Source organism: Pogona vitticeps, chromosome 2, assembly GCF_051106095.1.
Source record: "Pogona vitticeps strain Pit_001003342236 chromosome 2, PviZW2.1, whole genome shotgun sequence".
NCBI lineage: Eukaryota > Metazoa > Chordata > Lepidosauria > Squamata > Agamidae > Pogona > Pogona vitticeps.
In genome coordinates this window covers 109,705,249-109,724,432 of record NC_135784.1, presented here as the reverse complement: position 1 = coordinate 109,724,432, position 19,184 = coordinate 109,705,249, and the positions used below count along the sequence as shown (strand labels likewise).

General features: G+C 48.3%; 2 long non-coding RNA genes across 3 annotated transcripts; one reads left to right on the top strand and one right to left on the bottom strand.

Moving 5' to 3' along the window:
• Positions 1 to 2,830: 2,830 nt before the first annotated feature.
• Positions 2,831 to 8,705, bottom strand: LOC144586426 (uncharacterized). The gene is made up of 2 exons (XR_013541247.1): positions 7,570 to 8,705; positions 2,831 to 6,636 (listed from the first exon to the last, which is right to left on the bottom strand). It is a non-coding gene; the product is annotated as an uncharacterized LOC144586426 (long non-coding RNA).
• A 7,516-nt stretch (positions 8,706 to 16,221) lies between these two features.
• On the top strand, positions 16,222 to 17,688 carry LOC110085735 (uncharacterized). 2 transcript variants are annotated; one of them, XR_013542235.1, is made up of 4 exons: positions 16,222 to 16,351; positions 16,439 to 16,624; positions 17,123 to 17,249; positions 17,471 to 17,688. It is a non-coding gene; the product is annotated as an uncharacterized LOC110085735 (long non-coding RNA). The 2 variants fall into 2 exon arrangements; XR_002301684.3 differs by having other exon boundaries at positions 16,257 to 16,624.
• Positions 17,689 to 19,184: the final 1,496 nt, after the last annotated feature.

The following is a 19,184-nucleotide window of genomic DNA, read 5'->3' as shown; positions in this document are numbered from 1 at the left end:
AGGAGTTCCTCTATCTCAGTTATGTCCCCCTGGGTACTTGGTCCAACACCAGGGTTGCCCGGAGGGATGGGGAGGTGGGGTGGCAATAGTCTACAAGGGTTCCTTCCCCTTTTCCAGACTCCCCATCCCTTTGGGAAATGGTCTAGAGGGCCTGTATTGTGTGTTGGGCTCAAGAGACAGACTGGGGATTCTGTTGGTGTACCGCCCACCCTGCTGCTTACCAACAGTCTCCCTACCTGAGCTGACGGAGGTGATCTCGGATCTGGTGGTGAGGACCCCCAGACTTTTGGTACTGGGAGACCTCAACCTCCATGCCGAGGCCACTTTATCAGGGGCAGCTCAGGACTTCATGGCCGCCATGACAACCATGGAGATGTTTCAACATGTCATCGCCCTGACTCATGAGAAAGGCCATACACTTGACCTAGTATTCTCAACGGGACGGGGGGATGGTGGTCCGGATGTGGTGGGTTTATCTTTGACCCCATTGTCATGGTCGGACCATTTCCTGGTAATGTTCAGACTCTCTGCCACTACTACTCTCTGCAGGGGTGGGGGATCAATTAAAATGATCCACCCCCAGAGACTTATGGATCCTGAAGGATTCCTGAACGCTCTAGGGGAGTTTCCAGCTGATATGGTCGGCGCTCCTGTCGAAGCCCAGGTCACCTTGTGGTACAAGGAGATGGCCCAGGCAGTTGACACGATCGCACCTAGCTGCCCTCTCCCTGCCTGCAGAGCCTATATGGCTCCATGGTACACAGAGAAGCTTCTGGCTGTGAAACGGTTGGGGAGACAGCTTGAGCGCAGATGGAGGAAATATCGCTGCAACTATGACCAAACACAGCTTAGAGCCCATTATTGGGCCTACTCTGTGGCAATACAGCTGGCGAAATGCCAGTATTTCTCCAGTCGTATTGCTTCCTCGGTGTGTCGTTCAGCAGAGCTATTTCAAGTGGTCCAGGACCTTCTTCAACCTAATGGTTCAGTGGAGGTCCTGGACTCCTCAGTGGCTCGCTGTAATGAATTTGTTACACACTTTGAGGGGGAAATTGCTCAGATTTGCAAAGAGTTGGACTCCACTGTTGATGCAGAGCCTATGGTTGTGTCCAGTGCTCCGGACTTATGTCATAATTTATTGGATGAGTTCCAGGTGTTATGACCTGAGGATGTGGACAGGGGGCTTGGATCGGTTCGTGCCACCACTACACAACTCGACCCTTGCTCATGATTGCTAATAAAGAAATGTCAGGGGAGTTTGCACCTGGATCCTGGAGGTCATCAACTCCTCGTTAAGAGAGGGAGTGGTCCCTGCCCCATTAAAGGAGGCAGTGATTCGCCCACTCCTAAAAAAAGACTAATCTGGACCCAGGTCTAGTGAACAACTATTGACCAATAGCAAACCTCCCTTTTTTGGGCAAGGTGTTGGAACATGTGGTGGCTGAGTAGCTCCAAACTCTCCTGGATGAAACTGATTATCTAGATCCATTTCAATCGGGTTTCAGGCTGGGTTATGGGACAGAAACTGCCTTGGTCGCCCTGTATGACGACCTTTGCCGGGAGAAAGACAGGGGTAATGCATCCCTGTTGATTCTCCTGGACCTCTCAGTGGCTTTCGACACCATCGACCATGGTGTCCTTCTGGACAGATTGTCTGGGATGGGAATCGGAGGCACTGTTTTACAGTGGTTCCACTCCTACCTGGCTGATCGAGTCCAGAAGGTGGTGCTGGGGGAGAGTAGCTCTGATCCATGGCGGTTGCGTCATGGGGTTCCTCAGGGCTCTATACTGTCCCCCATGCTGTTCAATATCTACATGAAACTGCTGGGGGAGGTCGTTAGGAGGTTTGGGCTGAGAAGTCAGCAATATGCTGACGACACCCAACTCTACCTCTCATTCTCTACCAATCCAGGTGTGGCAGTTGCCGTTCTGAACTCATGCCTGGACTCGATAATGGTCTGGATGAGGGTCAATAAACTGAGGCTCAATCCAGACAAGTCGGAAGTGCTGCTGGTAGGTGCTCCGCCAGATAGGTTAAAGGGCCATTTCCCTGCCTTAGATGGGGTTACACTCCCCCTAAAGGACAGGGTCTGCAGCTTGGGGGTGCTCCTTGACCCTGGTCTGACCTTGGAAGCCCAGGTGGACTCGGTGTCCAGGAGTGCCTTCTTACAGCTACGGAGAATATATCAACTTCGCCCTTGCCTGGATGAGCGGAGCCTGGCAACAGTCACTCATTCACTGGTAACAACCAGACTGGACTACTGTAATGCGCTATACGTGAGGCAGCCTTTGAAGATGGTCCGACGACTGCAACTGGCACAGAACCGGGCTGCACGGCTGGTAAGTGGCGCCGCCGCACGGACTCATATCACGCCAGTTCTCAAAAATTTACACTGGCTGCCGGTTGCTGCTCGGGCCCAATTCAAAGTGCTTACTTTGACATATAAAGCCCTAAACAGCTTAGGACCTGGTTACCTAAAGGACCGCCTTCTTCCATATGAGCCTGCCCGTCCTCTAAGATCAGGCCAGGAGGCCCTTCTGAAGGTGCCATCCCTGAAAGAGGTGAGGGGGATGGAATGTCAAAATAGGGCCTTCTCGGCTGTTGCCCCCCAACTTTGGAATGCCCTCCCTATAGAGATCCGCCTGGCTCCAACACTCTTGGCTTTTCGGCACCGGGCAAAGACCTTTCTGTTTAGCCAGCAATTTAATTAAACAGTATTCCCTAGCTGGTCACATGAGCAGCAGGACTTATTAATATTAATGTTTTAAGAATTGTTTTAATATATGATATTTTACATTGTCTTTTTAAATGTTTTTAATGTTTCTAAGTTTTAATATTGTTGTACGCCGCCCAGAAGCCACTGGTAATGGTGCGGCTAAAAAATATTGTAAATAAATAAATAAATAAATAGGAATCTGGAATGTCAGTTCTATGAACCTTGGGAAGCTGGATGTGGTCAAATAGGAGATGGCAAGAATAAACATTGACATCCTGGGCGTCAGTGAACTAAAATGAACAGGAATGGGTGAATTCAATTCAGACAATTATCATATCTACTATTGTGGGCAATAATCCCTTAGAAGAAATGGAGTAGGCCCTGATAGCCAACAAAAGAGTGGGAAAAGCTGTACTGGGATACAATCTCAAAAATGATTAAATGATTTCAATACGAATCCAAGGCAAACCTTTCAACATCACAGTAATCGAAGTTGATGCACCAACCACGGATGATAAAGAGGATGAAATTGACCAATTCTATGAAGACTTACAACACCTTCTAGAACTGACACCAAAGAAAGATGTTCTTCTCATTATAGGAACTGGAATGCTAAAGTAGGGAGTCAAGAGATAAAAGGAACAACAGTGAAGTTTGGCCTTGGAGTTCAAAACGGAGCAGAGCAAAGACTAACAGAGTTTTGTCAAGAGAACAAGCTGGTCATTACAAATACTCTTTTCCCACAACACAAGAGGCGACTCTACACATGGACATCACCAGATGGGCAATACTGAAATCAGATTGACTATATTCTCTGCAGCCAAAGATGGAGAAGCTCTATACAGTCAGCAAAAACAAGACCTGGAGCTGATTGTGGCTCTGATCATCAGCTTCTTATAGCAAAATTCCCAACACTGTAGGCTATGTCAAGTTGATAATGTGTGATTGGCCCAAGGCCACTCAGTGATTTTCACAAAAAGCAATTTTCTCTCAGGTCTTCTATGTCCTGCCTGTCTGTCAACAAGCTATTGTTCAAAGTTAACCATTCTCTTATTTTCTCCCTCCCCAAATGGGCCAAAATGAAGGACAAACTATTATTATAGAGTAAGTCAAGCTGATAGACTGTGATCGGCCAAGGCCACTCAATACATTTTATGGCCAAGTGGGGATTTTAACTCAGGTCTTCTGAATTCTGTCCAACACTCTGTTATGCTATACAGCCTCTATCAACCAATCAACTGTTTTCTGACTACCATGATGTACAGAAGTTGACTTGAGATCCAAGTTGATGGTGCTCTCAAACCATGCACTGCCCATGTCTTCATAGGGGGCAGGTCACATGGCACCATCAGCCACACAAGCTCCAGCTGGCCCTCTCTTGGGAGGCACAGTGCTGATTGTGATCTATATGTCCGAGCTTTGCAGTCAGGCACTTTCCCCCTTTTTTATAAAGTAGCCTATTTCAATGTCTGTGCTTCCACGCAACACAGTAGAACAGGGAAGACATGGCACCACACAATGTAATTAACAAAGAAAATTTTAAATATTTGTTGCATACTGCCATTATCTTTAAAAAAAAACCTGCTCTGAAGCATCCCTATTGTGATTTCTGCAGCTCACATTCCACTATTCATGGAACCCAATTACTTATATTTGTCAGCACACTCTACAATTTGGGTCATTAACACAGTTCTTGGACTAATTGCTTTTTCCTAATTACATTGAACTTGGCTTTCTCAATGCATATTTTTAGATTTGATTATTATTTCCTTCATTGACTTTACTAAGCAACTTTTACAGACCATCTGAATTGTTAGCTAGCAATACTACAACATCTGCATGTCGTTGTTAGCAACCTCTCTGTTGACAATAATACCATTATTTGAATCAGCAAGTTCTTCTCCAAAAATGTTCTCAGTAAACAATTTGTGAGATAATAGTGAAAGCATATATCTCATCATATTGCTCTTCATCTTTATGTCCTGTACTATGTGATCTTCTGCTTTCATTGCAGTGTTTGTTGGTTGCCAATAATAATATAATACAGGCTGTAACTTATAAAAAATATGTCTTGAATCAAGACTTTGATTTATTGGCAGCTTCATCATTTTACCTATTGGACTTTGCCAAAGGTTTTCTTATAATTATATAAAGTAAATGTACATATCCACATTTATATAATGGCATATCTTCCCAAGTATAAGTAACCTGGATTATGCTTCTCAGTTTCTAAAATTTCCTCTGAACCAAATTGTGTGTCTCTTGCCTGTTCTTCTTCTGGTAGACACGACCATCTATTATTTTAAGACAACCTTAAGCAAATGACTCATTAATCTTATTGCATTTCCCTTTTGGAGTACTTCAATATGTCTTTAAGAGATGGAAAAGCATGTAAATGGACTAATCCAGTAGACTTCGCTTAATTGGTCTTTTCAATAGACTTTTGACAAAGTCCTACGCCAAAGGCTCCTTAGGAAACTAAGCAGTCATGGGATAAGTAAACAAAATCCTCTTATGGATCAGTAACTAATTAAAAAACAGGAAGTGAAGGACAGGAATAAAAGGACAGTTTTCATATCTGGTCCAGTGTTTTCTATTTGCTTGTCAATGATTTGCTGATGATACCAAACGATTTGCACATTTGCTGATGATACGAAACTATTTCAAGCGTTTCAAAGAAAAAGGGACATTGAATTAACTCCAAAATGGTCTCCACTCTTGGGAGAATAGGCTTGGAAATGTTCCAGTGTATTCTCGAAGGCTTTCACGGCCACGATCTGATGGTTGTTGTGGGTTTTCCAGGCTGTTTGGGCGTGTTCTTAAGGTTTTTCTTCCTAACGTTTTGCCAGTCTCTGTGACTGCCGTCTTCAGAGGGCAGGAGTCAGAACTCTGTCTGTGCTCTGTTGCAGTTTGTCCCAATGTAGTTGAACTAAAATGAATGTTGTTCCATATAAGCAAGTGTAAAATAAAGACTATTCAGGCAAAAGAACAAAAACAAATTCCTCACACATCATTGTAACAATAAAGCAATTATCCCAGGGGTACATCTTGGGTTGAACCCAACAAGTTTCTTCATGCACTGGAAGCTACATCTTACAGAAACTTGCATCTTACAAGTTCAACAAAATCCCCAATGGTGCAGACATCCCTTAATCAACAACTGAGTAGCTCTCTAACCAAATAGGAGGTAAGTTGGTGCATTTTTTTTTATTCAGTGAGTTATGATTCCAGCTGTTCAGGACAGATGATCAGGTTATGTCCTCCTCCTCTCTCCTCCATAAAAAGCAAGGGTGTGAGAAAGAAGTTCTTAGGAAACAATAAATCAATGTGATCAAGCAACTGCGGTTTTACTGAATCCAATGGGAAAGCGAAATATGGCCTTGAAATTTGTGTTCCGCTCCATGGGATGTAAACATGCTTCAACTTGGTTGGATCAGGCTTCTATGTTTTCGAGGAGCTGCAGACTCAAAGAATCCAAGGGCACTGAATTATAAGGACCCAGCCCTGAAAACAGTTATCATGAAAAGAGACCCATTCCAAATGGTGAAACTTAAATAAGCTTAAATATTGCATTTCCAGGTACTATGCTTAACATCTTAGAGAAATGCTGTCAAAACCCATCAGTCCAGAAAGTAGAGTTGAAGTGAATTTACACTGAAGGTGGGGGGAACCTAGCCCAGAATCTAGTGGTACCTTAAAAGCCAACAATGTTTACCTGGCATTGGGTCTCCTGGACTGTAGCCCACTTCATCAGATGCATGGAGGTTCCTTCCACTGGCAGATACTGTAGTCATGCTTAGGTGAGGGTGAGGGGGTGGTGGTGAAGGGGAAGATATCAATCTACTGCCCCAAGCAGGTGCTTGTTGGAAGCCAGTTTCTCTGGAAGCTGGAAACTCTCTATCCCAGTAAATCAGTAGAACTGGAAGAAGGAAAGTAGTGAGATTCCAGTTAAGGATGACAGAGTATTTTTTTCTTGTGTCATTTTCCATGCACTAAAGGCCAGCATTAGTAGATTGGAGTCTCTGGCAATAGAGTAAGAGTATTTGTTCAAATGCTCACAGTAGCTCTCAGGAAAGGAATCAACAGCTTACTGTGCCCTTCCACTTGTGTGGCCTTGGGTCATGAGAAGAAAGGACCGGTGAACCAGTTCTGAGTATTTTATGCCTGTAAAACTCTGGGAAGGGATGCCATTAAGTCAGACTTCAGTGACCACACAGACAACAATAAGATACAACTTCATTACTTTCCTGCATTTTGTAAGAGGTGGAGAGCTGGCATTAATAGAGGATAAAAAGGCCATGCTGTCAAGTCAGTTCTGACTTTTGGCGGCCCTTGCCAGCGTTTCCTAGGGAGAGAGTACTCAGAAGTGACTCCTCATTCTCTTCTTGCAGCTTGTCCAAGGTTACACAGGCTTGCTCTACTCCTAGGAGGCAAAGTGGGGAACTGGACTCTCAAACTCTACTAGCCACTGTGATACTCAGCCAGCTTAGCATTTGTCACACAATGGTATATGCCTGTGACTATCTGTGACATTGCCTTGAAAAGGTAATATACGTAGAGGTAATATGTACTCTTTGGTCTTCAGCAAATGACACAATCGCTGGGTGCCTCCCAGAAGAAGGGACTGGTAAACCAACTTCTGAATGCTCTGTACCTAAACAGCTCTGAAAAGGGTCACCGTAAGGCAGAATCCACTTTGCAGCACATCATTATTATTACAGAAAGTACAGTGATCATTCAGAACCGTCCAATTGGCCAAGTAATACATTTTTCTCATCCTGGTTTCAAGTTAGCACCTCTTAACAGGGAGAAGAACCCTTTGTCTCTAGATCGAGCGTATAAAGGAACTCACTTCAAGAGGAGTGGCAGGAAACAGGAAACTGTTTTATCTGTGGATGTCCAGATGTCCAGCGCCTATCCTGAAAAGACTTCTTTCAAAGTACAGTACCAGGGAAACCCTGATTGGTGCACCTCCCTTACAATGAACAAGTCACCGACTCCTTTGGCCATCAAGGGGGAGCAGGTCGTAGGGGAATAGACTCTCCGACCCCCTTCCCTTTTTGTGCTGGGTTCCTTAGCTCTTTTTTATTTTTATTTTATTTTTAATTTTTTGGAGAAAGGGGTGTGTGATTTGATTCCCACAAGGGGGGGGGGGAGATTCAGGGAGTGGGGCTTGTGGTTTTCATTAAAGCTTCTCCGCCCCCCCTTTCCTAATTCCAGCAATGCCTTAGGCCCAACCAGGACCAACGGCCAGGCCCTTGAGCCGCCCTGCCCGGAAGGGTTTTTCCCCTTTATTCGAAGGCTTCACACGGGCGCCGAGGGGTCAGGGTCCAACCGGGACGCAGGAGGGCGCCCCGAGACGCGTGATTTCCATAGTGGTGGCGAGAGCAGAAAACCCATTTACTCCAAATCCAGATGGCCCCTAGAGGGAAAGGAGGCGGGTCACAACAAACCCACGAGGAAGCAGAGTTCAAAAGGCGATTCGTTCGACCCGGACAGCTCTTTCATCCCCAGCAAGAGCTCGGCGAAAGCCCAAAGAATGACGCTTTTGTGTTTAGGAGTGGGGGATTAAATCGGAACCTTGCATTCGCAGTCCCAACTCGACGATCCTCTACCCAGAAAAACCTGGGAAGAAGACCCATTGAATACAATGGGATTTGCTTCTCAGTAAAACCAAAGTTTGGGGAAAGTTTTTCTTTTTTTTCTTTTTAAACTGCAGCTCCCAGCGTCTCCCCGCCAGCGTGAAGCTGTTGTCCCCAAACGTCATTTTCCCAGTGTTTGGAATAAATACGCGTTGTCAAGCGCTGGAGGAAGGCTTCGCTCGGTTTCAGATCGCGACCGCGAATTAATTCCTTTCTGTCCAAGCCGGCGGAGTCAGGCTCCAGGAGCCAGGCAGCAGTTCCGATTCCGCAGCCTCGGCGGAAAGAAATCAGTGAGGTTCCCATGCGGAGACAGGAGCTGCGGGTCGCCGGGGGGAATTCCGAAGCTGCGTTTCCCTTCGTAGGCGGGGCTGAAAAATGTATCCGACGCGTGTCCAAAATAGATGCCTCTCTAATTTTATGAATATATTCCAGCAGTATAAACAAAACGACTATTTTCAAAAATGTCCCTCCTCTGGTTTGATTGCTTGTACAGTATTTCCCTACTTTTCTCCGAGCCGTATTTTCGATCTTTCGATACGACTTTAGGCGGCGGTTTGATGGAGAGCCCATCTCAGCAGCAGGATGTTATCAGGACATATGTTTTTTTTAAAGTTCAGGTAGAATTGGGCCAGGGACACACTCTCACTCTCTCTCTCTCTCGGTTCCTTTCTTGGTACAGTACTGGAAAGATAAGAGCGGTATGCAGACCGTAAGGTATCTATGAGTCAAAGGAAAGCAAATAAGGAAATATCTTTAATGCAAGATAGAATACGCATTTTCAAATATCTCGGGCAGATAGACCGACACGCGCTGAATTCGTGTCTGGGTAATTAAAAACATGCCCCTCGTTAATCCTCCCCGCCTCAAAGGCGCAATTCGTCTTCTAAGTGTTCTAAAGAGGTCTCAACAGGTGCAATAATTGCTTTCAGGAGAGAGGGGGGAAGCCATCCCTCGTCAAAACAGAAAGGATGCGAGGGGAGATCTTGGATCCGTCTGGAAAGGGAGTCTTTTTCCCGAAAGAGTCGTGCTTGTACACAGTGATGTTCCGGGCCGACCGAAAATCAATTGATGGGAAAAGACCCCCTTAGGACGGTCTTCTTTCCTTTTCTTGCGAGGAGATGAATAACAGGCATTTAGAAAACTTCCTGGCCGTTACACCGGGAGGTAAAAAGATCTAGAAATAGCACTGACTCTTCGGCTTTCTTTTCTTCTCGAATGATCAGATGCATTTTCAAAAACAGGAAGGCAGGAAGGTCGGACCACGGGGATTCTAAGAGAAAGGCGCATGAGATATTAGAAACCTGGTGGAGAGTGATCCTGAAGTCCTGGATTTGGGTTTTAACTAAGAGAGAAGACCAGTCTTTGGGACATAGACGGGATGAGGGGGAGAAGCGTTTTTACTCGGACGGAAGCCCCCGACAAACATTGGAGACAAAATACATGGAGTAGCCTCCTTCTATGCCCGTTTACTCGGAGGTTGTCTCCTAGACAGCCGATGACTTCAGCGCCATTTCCCTCCCGCCGCTCTCCCTCCTTCCTTCCCATGGAAATAGATATCAAATTGTATACAATTGCATGCAATCGTAGAGAAAGAAAATCCTTGTTCGAGGACAATTTGCATTGAGGTGGAGGGATGACTCTAATTCCTTAATGAGTATGTAACCAATATTGTTGCCCGTTGACAGCTCCGAGCATGAATCTGGATTGCTCTTGTCAGAGACGAGAGGGACGCATGAAAGCAGCCCTGGCCGGCCCCTCTACCTTACACTGGGGGCGCCTTTTAGGAAGGCTGTCTTTGCGACTCAAAGACTCTGACCACTTGCGGGTTAAGTCACACGTGATGCTGTTTCAGGAGCATCTCTGGATCGGGTGTTACACATCCGGAATGACTTTTGTTACTACCCCGGTGCGATAGGCATGCGGGTTAAATGGAGGCGGCCATCGTTGCCATTCAGTCTCCCCCCGCGCCACCCTCAAGAAGTGTCTGACTGTTTACGTGCTGCAGTTATTGCCAGAGATCGGGAACCTTACCGTTTGTGTTTTTTTAGGACAAGCCCCAAATTGTGAGGATTTCCGCGCTCTGGTGATAGTGAGAAATAAAAATTCACGTGAACACAGGAACAAAGTTTTGTGTGTGTGTGTGTGTGTGTGTGTGTGTGTGTGTGTGTGTGTGTGTGTGTGTGTGTGTGTGAGTGAGACAGAGAGAGAGAGAGAGAGAGAGAGAGAACACAGCTTTTACCATTTTCTCTGCACTCTTAACTGGAATTAATAGGACTGTACTCTTACCAGAGGATAAGATTCGCTGAATTCAGTGGGTGTTATTTTTCTGAAAAAGTATGATTCCAGAGCAAATATAATACAGAAACAGGTACCAGGATTCCCCACTCTTCCCAGGGAAGGGAGCATAGGACTGCAAGCTTATTAGGCTCCGACTGGAGACTTTTCATATATTATTTTAGCCTTGCTGAGACTCTTCCCCCACCTTCAGTGGTAACCTCCCTCACCCCTCATTTGAAATGGCACTCAGACCCGGTAGCGAGCCAGTTCTAGCCATTTATTTAAGGATTCCCCCTCCCCTCTTCGTCTCTAACTTTTCATAACTTTGTAACAGGAGAGAAAAACGTGTTGTTGTTGTTCAGTCGTTAAGTCGTGTCCGACTCTTTATGACCCCATGGACCAGAGCACGCCAGGCCCTCCTGTCTTCGAGAAAAACGTGGCCTCCCCCCACAAAAAAAAAAAAAACAAAACAAAAATGAGCGGGGAGATCAGGAAATTTCTCCCAGAAGCCGGCCTGAGAACTTGAGTGTAAAGGCTAGGCGATCTGCCCCCACCCCACCTGCTGAGCTGAACCCCCTTCCCCCTCCCCGCTGGCCAGATGCTGACAGCTCGAAACTTAGAACTGTACAGACATAACAAGAACCCAGGGAAGGAAAGAAGAAAAAAAATCCCGGGCTTTGAAGCCAGGAGAAGAGACAGAAGCGCTTGTGAAGCAGTAGCGCTCCCTCATCCCTAGAAGGCTGTGTGATGTTTTTCATTCCTTTTCTTTCCCCGCTCCCCAAACTTCTCTGCCCGTGTCCGAAGATAAATGCTCAAGATATTACCTATAATTAAAGCTCCTTTCTCTTGGCCTGGACTCCTGGGTCGCCGCTAGAAAAAGGAAGGTGGGGGATCAGAGAGTAGGGGGGGGGGAAGGAGAGGGAGAGGGACAGAGACAGAGAGAGAAAGAGTCGGGTTCTTAGGAAGCTGACTAATCATCTTGTTGAGTCTGCAAAGAGAAGAGTTTAGTCAATTCCATTCTTGCGGTTTCCGCGGAGATCTTCACGTGTGAAAGGCGAGGGGCTTGAGAAAGCGTTGTCTGTAAAACTGACAGATGCTGCTGATGCTGCTTTACTTTGGGCTGGCCCAAAATGTTTTTTAAAAACCATCCCTGTAAAGGCGAGGCATTTCCTAAAGGATAAAGAATAATGGGAAGGGATCTCTTCCCCCCCCCCCGCCCCACCTTTCCGTACCGTGTTTCCAATCACATGTAAGGTATTCCCGGGAGGCATGAACATCTCTTAACCAGCTGTCCGGTTCTTTTTGTCCTGACTTTTTTTGTCTGCAGCCCTTATATGCCCAGAGAGCAAGAAACGCTTGCTTCCCAGGGAACAGACGTAGGATCTGGCTGCTGATGGGTTTGAGGTACTCTTCTGGGAAGCTGCGAAAGTTTCTAATTTATCTTCCTCTATTTTCAAACTCTAGAAGGACATTCGCTACCCAGAAAAGCCGGAAGAAGGGTCGCCATAAATCAGAATTGACTCGGCGGCACAGGATTATCATTTATTTATTTGACTGACGGGTCTCTATCGAAGAAAACCCGACTGTATGTGCTTGTTTAGCAGAGACAGGAGAAAAACTATAATGAACTTTCCTTAAAACGTACAGCGTATTTCCGAATTAATCGAGAAAGCAGTGAACCTTTTGATTTTCTTCAGGGACCTCCGCCCGCCCCCCCCCCGGCACGCGCAGAGGCGAGCGAAATATGAATGGTTGCCTGCTTTCTTAAAAGGAAACCGGCTGATTCCGTGGGAGACGTCGTGTGTGTGTGTGGGGGGGGGAGCGAACCAAAATCTACGGCTTTAGAAGCAAAGCCTGACTGATATCCACGGAACTTCCTAGTATTGGGGGCTGGGGTGGAATTCCCCTTCTGTTTTTAATTGAGCCAATCTAAACGGGGAAAGAATGAGGAGCAGAAGAGCGAAAGAAGAGTGCAAAGGGTTTGCTCTTCTGAAGTTGGTGGCATTTCAACCAAAAGTTGGTGGTAACTGCGTTTCTTAAATGGCTGGAGTTTAAAAAAAAAGGTGTACACACACTCACACACACAAATCTACGTATTACTGTACTAGGAGCGCTTCGTGTTTCTGTGCCCACCCGCAACCCCATTTACTTGGAAGTAAGCCCCACCCCTGGTTGTACTGCCATGGACCCTTTCCTAGATGCCTCTCCACACACATTTACACAGGCGTAAACGATGGCCTCAGCCTCTCTGGGACCTCTCCGATTCTGCCGCCTGGCGCAGCTCCGGCCCTCCCTCCCCTCTCGCCTCCGCCTCCATCCGCTTTACCCCCCCCCCCAGTGGCTCTTGGGGAGCACTCGAGTTGGCCGCCTTAGCTTCGGCGTGGATGTGCCTTCCTTATTAAAGCGCTTTCATAACAATAATCGAATTAATTAGGGAGAGCCTCCTCCTCAGCCCCGGCCTGCTTAAGGCCTCCGATGACAATACTGATAGAGCCGTCACGGGCGCGCTGAGCGCCCCCCCCCCGGGCACTCCTTCGCTTGCTCCTCCTCCTCCTCCTCCTCCTCCTCTCAGCGGAAGAAAGTAAGTTGGACGGGCCGGCGGCGGCTGGGATGGGGGCAAGGATGGAGGTGGCGGGGCGGGGCTGCCTGGGACAGGCCGCCGCTTCTGCTCTCGCTGGAGCCGGTCAAACTGCACAGCCACTTCCCCCAGGAGTTTTTCTTTCATCTCCCCGCTGCTGGCGCCTGCAAACAGCCTCAGTTTGTCTGCGACGTCTCTCCCGCCCTCCTCATTCTCTCTCTCTCTCTCTCTCTCTCTCTCTCTCATTCCTCATCGTTCTCTTTTTCTCCCCACCTCTACCCCTCCCCACCTCGATCTTCAACCCCTCCTACTTCCAACGCTGGAGTCTCAGCACCAGGGCTCATATTTCCCAGCTGGGGTAATTGACCAGAGCGGGTCGGATCCAAGCGGCGGCAGAGCCGGGACGGAGCAAGGGCGGGAGGCGGCGGCGGCGGGGCGGCGGATAACGGGCGGGCTGGGGAATGGAATGACCCTGGGGGCTGCTCTGGGGCTGGGATGAGTGGCTGGTGTTTTCCCTCCGCGCAGCGTGAGCTACCTGGAAGATTGTCCTGGCAGGGAATCCCGACGGGAGAGGATGAGGATGGGCACCATGAAGAGTTTGAGATCCTTCCCAAAGAAGCTGGGAAAATGTCCTCTCTCTCTCTCTCTCTCTTTGATATAGGCTTCCAGAAACCCCGAACCAACATAAGATTCGTCTTGCCCTGTCCTCCCAAAAATTCTCCTCCCCACCGCAAACCCCTGTTCCTTCGCCGCAGCTCGTTAAAAAGGCGACTCAACAGTACGTCCGCATATTATAATTTTGCAATGACCCAGCAGCGTCCAAACAGTACAGAACACGCGCGGGCGTGCACTCATCCTCCCCCCCCCCACACACACAATCATTCCCGCGAGGTAACCCTGAACTTCCCGTAGGATCCCTCTCTTTAGACGGCCCAATCTAGCCGGTCTTTGGAAGCCGCCTTACGATGCTAAAGAGCAGTGACTTCTTATCGCCAATCAGTCCATGTGATCCTATATATTTCTAAGCTGAAGGGACGTTGAATTCAATAGGACTTATTTCTGAGTAACTATATATCTAACACTGCAGCTTTAGGCGTCTTCTTCTTTTCCTAAATGCGGGGCATGTGCAAATGTCAATAAAACGGAACGATGGCGTGCGGTTAAGCTGCCGCTGACTTGAACGAATCCTAGCTAAGAGTAAGAGCAAATAGCAAAGCACCTCCTGGAAACTGTTCGTCGAAAAGCAGGAAAAATCACCGTGGAGCCTTTAATAGCCTGCTTTGCATATTATTAGTAGTACTATTAAGATCTTCCTCCTCCTCATTAACTGTAGTAACCGTCATCATTCCTGGATATTATCCTGCCTTCCGACTAACCGGTAAATCGTAGCAACAGTTAGCAGGAAGAGGCGTGAAAAGCTTCTCATTTCTGGAACAGGAAAACCACGAAGAGGTATTGAAGGAGGACACTCCTAGGCTGCACCTTATTTTCCTGGCCACTTGAAAGATGCAGGTAGTTAATGTAGCCACTCTTTGCTTACAAGGAACACGAACAATAATAAAGCAATAATAAGAAAAATGAAGGGCTCCCTCCCCTTCCTATTCGATGCGCCCCGTGCCTTATTAAATCTAACTCTGGGGCAGGTTGCTCGCCAAGTGGCGAGCTCGCCTGTGAGAGAGAAGCCTTCATTAAGGCCAGCAGCTTAGCGGCCTGATCCTACTGGCCTTTACTCAGAAGCGAGTCATCTAACGTAATTACCTCGAGGTCACGCGGGTGAGGGGGTGGGGAGCCCTAGCCTGCAAAGCCACCGTCGATTTTCCTATTTGGAGGCTTCACCGACAAGTAAAAAACCAGGAACGAGGCCAGAGTTTCGTGGCCGGCCAACTTCCAACGCTTTGGAGCGCCGTGCGCTGGGCACGCTCAACTTGGGCAAGCACCCTGTCAAAAATAAAGGGATCAGCCACTTCCAAGCAAAATGTGTTCTAAAGTTCTCCCTGGTGCCACAGGAGTGTTTCTCCAGAAGGGGAAAAACAGGGTGACCAGCCCTTAGCTTTAAAACCAAGGGACTAGGCTGCGCTGGCATTAGCGTGAAGTGGCCTCCCGCATTAGCCTGGGAGCTAAAGGCCTTTGAGGATCATTTCTTGAGGGCTATGCCTCCTGACGTCAACGGGCCTGGAGTGGAAACGGGATGCGCAGGGTAATTAATAAATGGGCATGCGAATAATAAATGGGCTCAGCCTGACTCTTTCTTCACAGGCTATCAATATGTGCCAAGGAAGGGACAACCCCGCCGGGGGGGGGGGAAAGGGGGGGACTTTCTATAGCAAAAACTTCCCCCTAGTTGATGCACAGGCTATTGAACTCCGAATAAACGGTTTTCACGTGAGGGGAATAATAATAAAAATAATAAGTTGGCTTGGAAAAGGCGGATATGTCTGCTCAGTTGGACGGGGTGGAGGGGTGTCAAACGATATATAGGCACAATGAAGACGTTTTAAGAAAGGTGGTGAAGGGATCGGATACGAAGAGCCTGATAATAAATCCGCACGTCCCTCCGAAGACACAGGCAGCCCCTCGAGTGTCTTCAACTCACCCCAATTCCCTCCGCTAGGTCGCGGCGACCTGACCCTCAGCTTACATCTATTCTTGACCGATAGAAACGTTGCATTGATTCGGTGTAATTATCTGTAGCACTTGGGCCGGCGGCGATCGCTTTTCATTGTGTCTTGTTTACACAACATTGTTTCCCGATTTTTATCCGTTCTCTTTTACTTGACACGTGTGGGGAGAGGGAGAGAGAATCGGGCTCCAGACGCGTTACCACCACAACGTTGCCTATCTTTGCTAAAAGCAGAAGTTTAAAATAAGGTGAGGTGACCAGATAGCAGGACCTGGCTAATCTCCCCCAGTCAGCGCCCCATTCCCCGATTTTCTACACATTTTGCAACGTGACGTTTCAATAGATGTCATATAACTTTAAAGGGCAGGCTTTAAAGACAAGAGACGAGAAAGAACGTGCATCAATCTTCCCTAAACATTAATTTAATGATCTGCACGGCCCATTCATCCTTTTGTGGAGCAACCGGAGTAAACACGGAGCCAGAGGTTCTGACCAAGCCGGCTGGTCTTTGCCTGGTGTAAGCGAAAGGGAGAGGGGAGAATGAGTCAGAGCTGCAGGCCTATGCTCGTGTTGGGTGAATCTGTCTGTCTTTAAATTCTCACAGACCTGAAAGGATGGGTGGAAGTACGCCTACAAACACATCAGTGACGAACACCCTGAAACGAATTAATTGCTCGTCTCTTCCAGACCGGAATAGCAGGGGATGCCTCTTGTCATCGTGGCAGCTTTTTTCTCTTCCAAGCACCTTTATGTAGAAGTAAGCCTCAAGTTGACTGGGACTTACTCCCAGGTAAGGGTGCACAAGTAAAAGAACTGCCATCTCGGCTGACGAGTTTCTCTGACGCCTCAAGGCTGCGTGTGCGTGCAGGGGGCCCTTTAAGAATCCGAACGAGGCCGACCAGCTCGGTGAAAAACGACGGCCAGGTTGCCTTGGTCTCGGCCGGAGGGGGAGCTGGGGCCCCAGATCACGTCCAGGCCTTTTTTTTTCTCCCCCCCCCCCTACTTAACTGTAAGTGATCGCTGAGGACTTGGGGGGTATAGAATGGGGTAGAGGGCTGGATATGGATCCAGTTAGGGAAGAGGGAGACCATTGTCCAAGCAGAGACACCCCCCCATCTCGGCTAGAAGCTTCCGCTTGCTGAAGGCACTACTAGTCCGACAGGCCTGTTGAACTGGAAGGGGTGCTTGCTGGGGCAATCATTGCTAATACACCCGAGTATTAAGCCGGTACTTTTCCTAAGTCATCGAATTCTTTTTTTTTAAATCTGAAATACTCGTGATGGTGCAGGGAAGAAGATGCAAACTCGAGCAGATCTTACCTGGAGACCCTGTGGGGAGACCCACCGTCTCCGGGTGGGGCGGGGAGACTCGGCGACTACAGAGACAGAAGCAGGGACGCGGAGAAGTGCCGCGGGGTGAGACGCGCCGCAGAGGTTCGGGTCCTTGGCTGGCTGGGACCCCGGGGGGGGGGCGGCGCACGGGTCCTCTCGACATCCTTCTCAGCTCTGAAAGCCGAGCAGCGTTTGAGAACAGTTGAAAGAGGCCACTTCTCAAAGCATCCTCGATACAGATAACTGGGTAACAAAGCCAGGGGCTTCCTAGAAGTCTGCTAAAGCTTGTCCTTGTCGTTTTTCAGATTTCCCACCTTCCTTTTGGAGAATAAAAGCGGAATTCAGCCTCATTTGTATCAACCCAAGATGTACTACTTAAATGTAGAAACATTTTTGTTGTTCACGCTTAATGGACTTAATACCCCAGGCGCTTAATACATGAGTAATACTGCACCATGTTTGTTGAGTAATTTTTCTTATTCTGAAACGAGGTATAATTCTGTCCTCCCTTTCAATTCTTTTTTTTAACCCAACCTCACCCCGCCCACCTTCTGGCCGCTGTTACCTTCCAACGCTCACGTTTTAATAACAACAGCAATAATTATCACTGGCTAATTAGATGGGCACCATTACGAAATGAAAGTAATTATAAAGCCAATACAACAACAACAACAACAACAGCAGCAACAAGGGTTTGCTTTCTCGGTCTGATAATTGAAATATCGCTTTAAAACGAAGACACATCGCTGGCTTGTCTCGTCCGAAGTCGAAAAGAGGGGCGAGGCGGCCCTCCTCGGGGCGATTTATGGGGGGGGGTGAACTCCCGGAGGAGACAGGAGCGGGCGGACGCTGGCTCCAGGCTCCTTGGCTCATTCAAAATGCATCTGTTTGTCATCAAGGGGTGCGGCGCCTACTGCAACTCATGTTATCAATATAATCACTTCTTATAAAGCAGAAGCCAAAGAAGGCTCCGTCTCAAATGCATTTAATTTGTTACCTGAAGGAAGAGGTGAGTTAGTTGCCTACATGGAAATTGCTCCCCGTCCCGTAAAAACGGATCCATCCCAAGGATGGATATTTTCGAGGGAAACGGGACAGAAGAATCAACTTTATTGGATCGGATCAAATCCCTCGAATTAAAAGGGTTTGGAGCATCAGATGCTCATGTTTTCTCCACCAAGAAAAAGCCCCCCCTCCTTTAGTTCATTCACCAGCCATCCCTCCGCATCACAAATGCACGTGGTTGAGACGAGGAAAGAAGGCGATCCGGTGTATTGGCGGGGTTTCTAAAGAGCCCGTCTGGAAACCGGGGGGGGGGGGTTGCTGCCTCCTCGCCCCAAGATCTCCGGCTGGCCTGCCCTGTTGTGAATCGTGCCTTCTCTGCGCTTGCTCCTTTCCTAAGGGCTGCCGCAGTTATGCCGCGATTGCGGACAGAGGAGGGTGTGGGTGTGTGTGTGGACGAGGCGGGTTTTCAAACCGGCGTGCTCCGTTTTGGAAGAAGACGTCAACTGAGAGCGTCCCAGGCGGCTTTTTCTCGCCATCAGCCCGTGGGCGACGCCGCTTCCCACCCCCCCTCCCCCAACACCTGGAAGCGAAACTGACATCGCCTCGGGCCTTCCTCCCTGCGCTCTTTCCCCAGCCCTGCCCCGCGTCGTTTTAGTGGAGGGGGCGTCCGTCCTGACCTCTCGGAAGGACTGGCAGGCCCCACCAGGGGTCCTTCAAGAGGATCCGGATCTGAACCACGCTAGGGGCCAAGACAAGTCCCATCGATCAAAGAGGGGGCCCGACTTGGCTCGGCTTTGAGGGAACCTCCCCACCCCAAAGGGGGGGAAAAAAATCGGGCAGAAAGAAGGCGCTTCCCCAAGGCCCCTCTGGGCGCGCTTTGGCGCTGTCAGGGCGAGCTGGGCGCCTGGCGTATCCTGCCCTTACACACATGCCGCCGTCCTTCCAGCGCAAAGAGGCTTAAATGGCGGGCCGGGGGTGGCGGCGGAGGCCGGCAGGGTAGAGAAGAACCGGCGA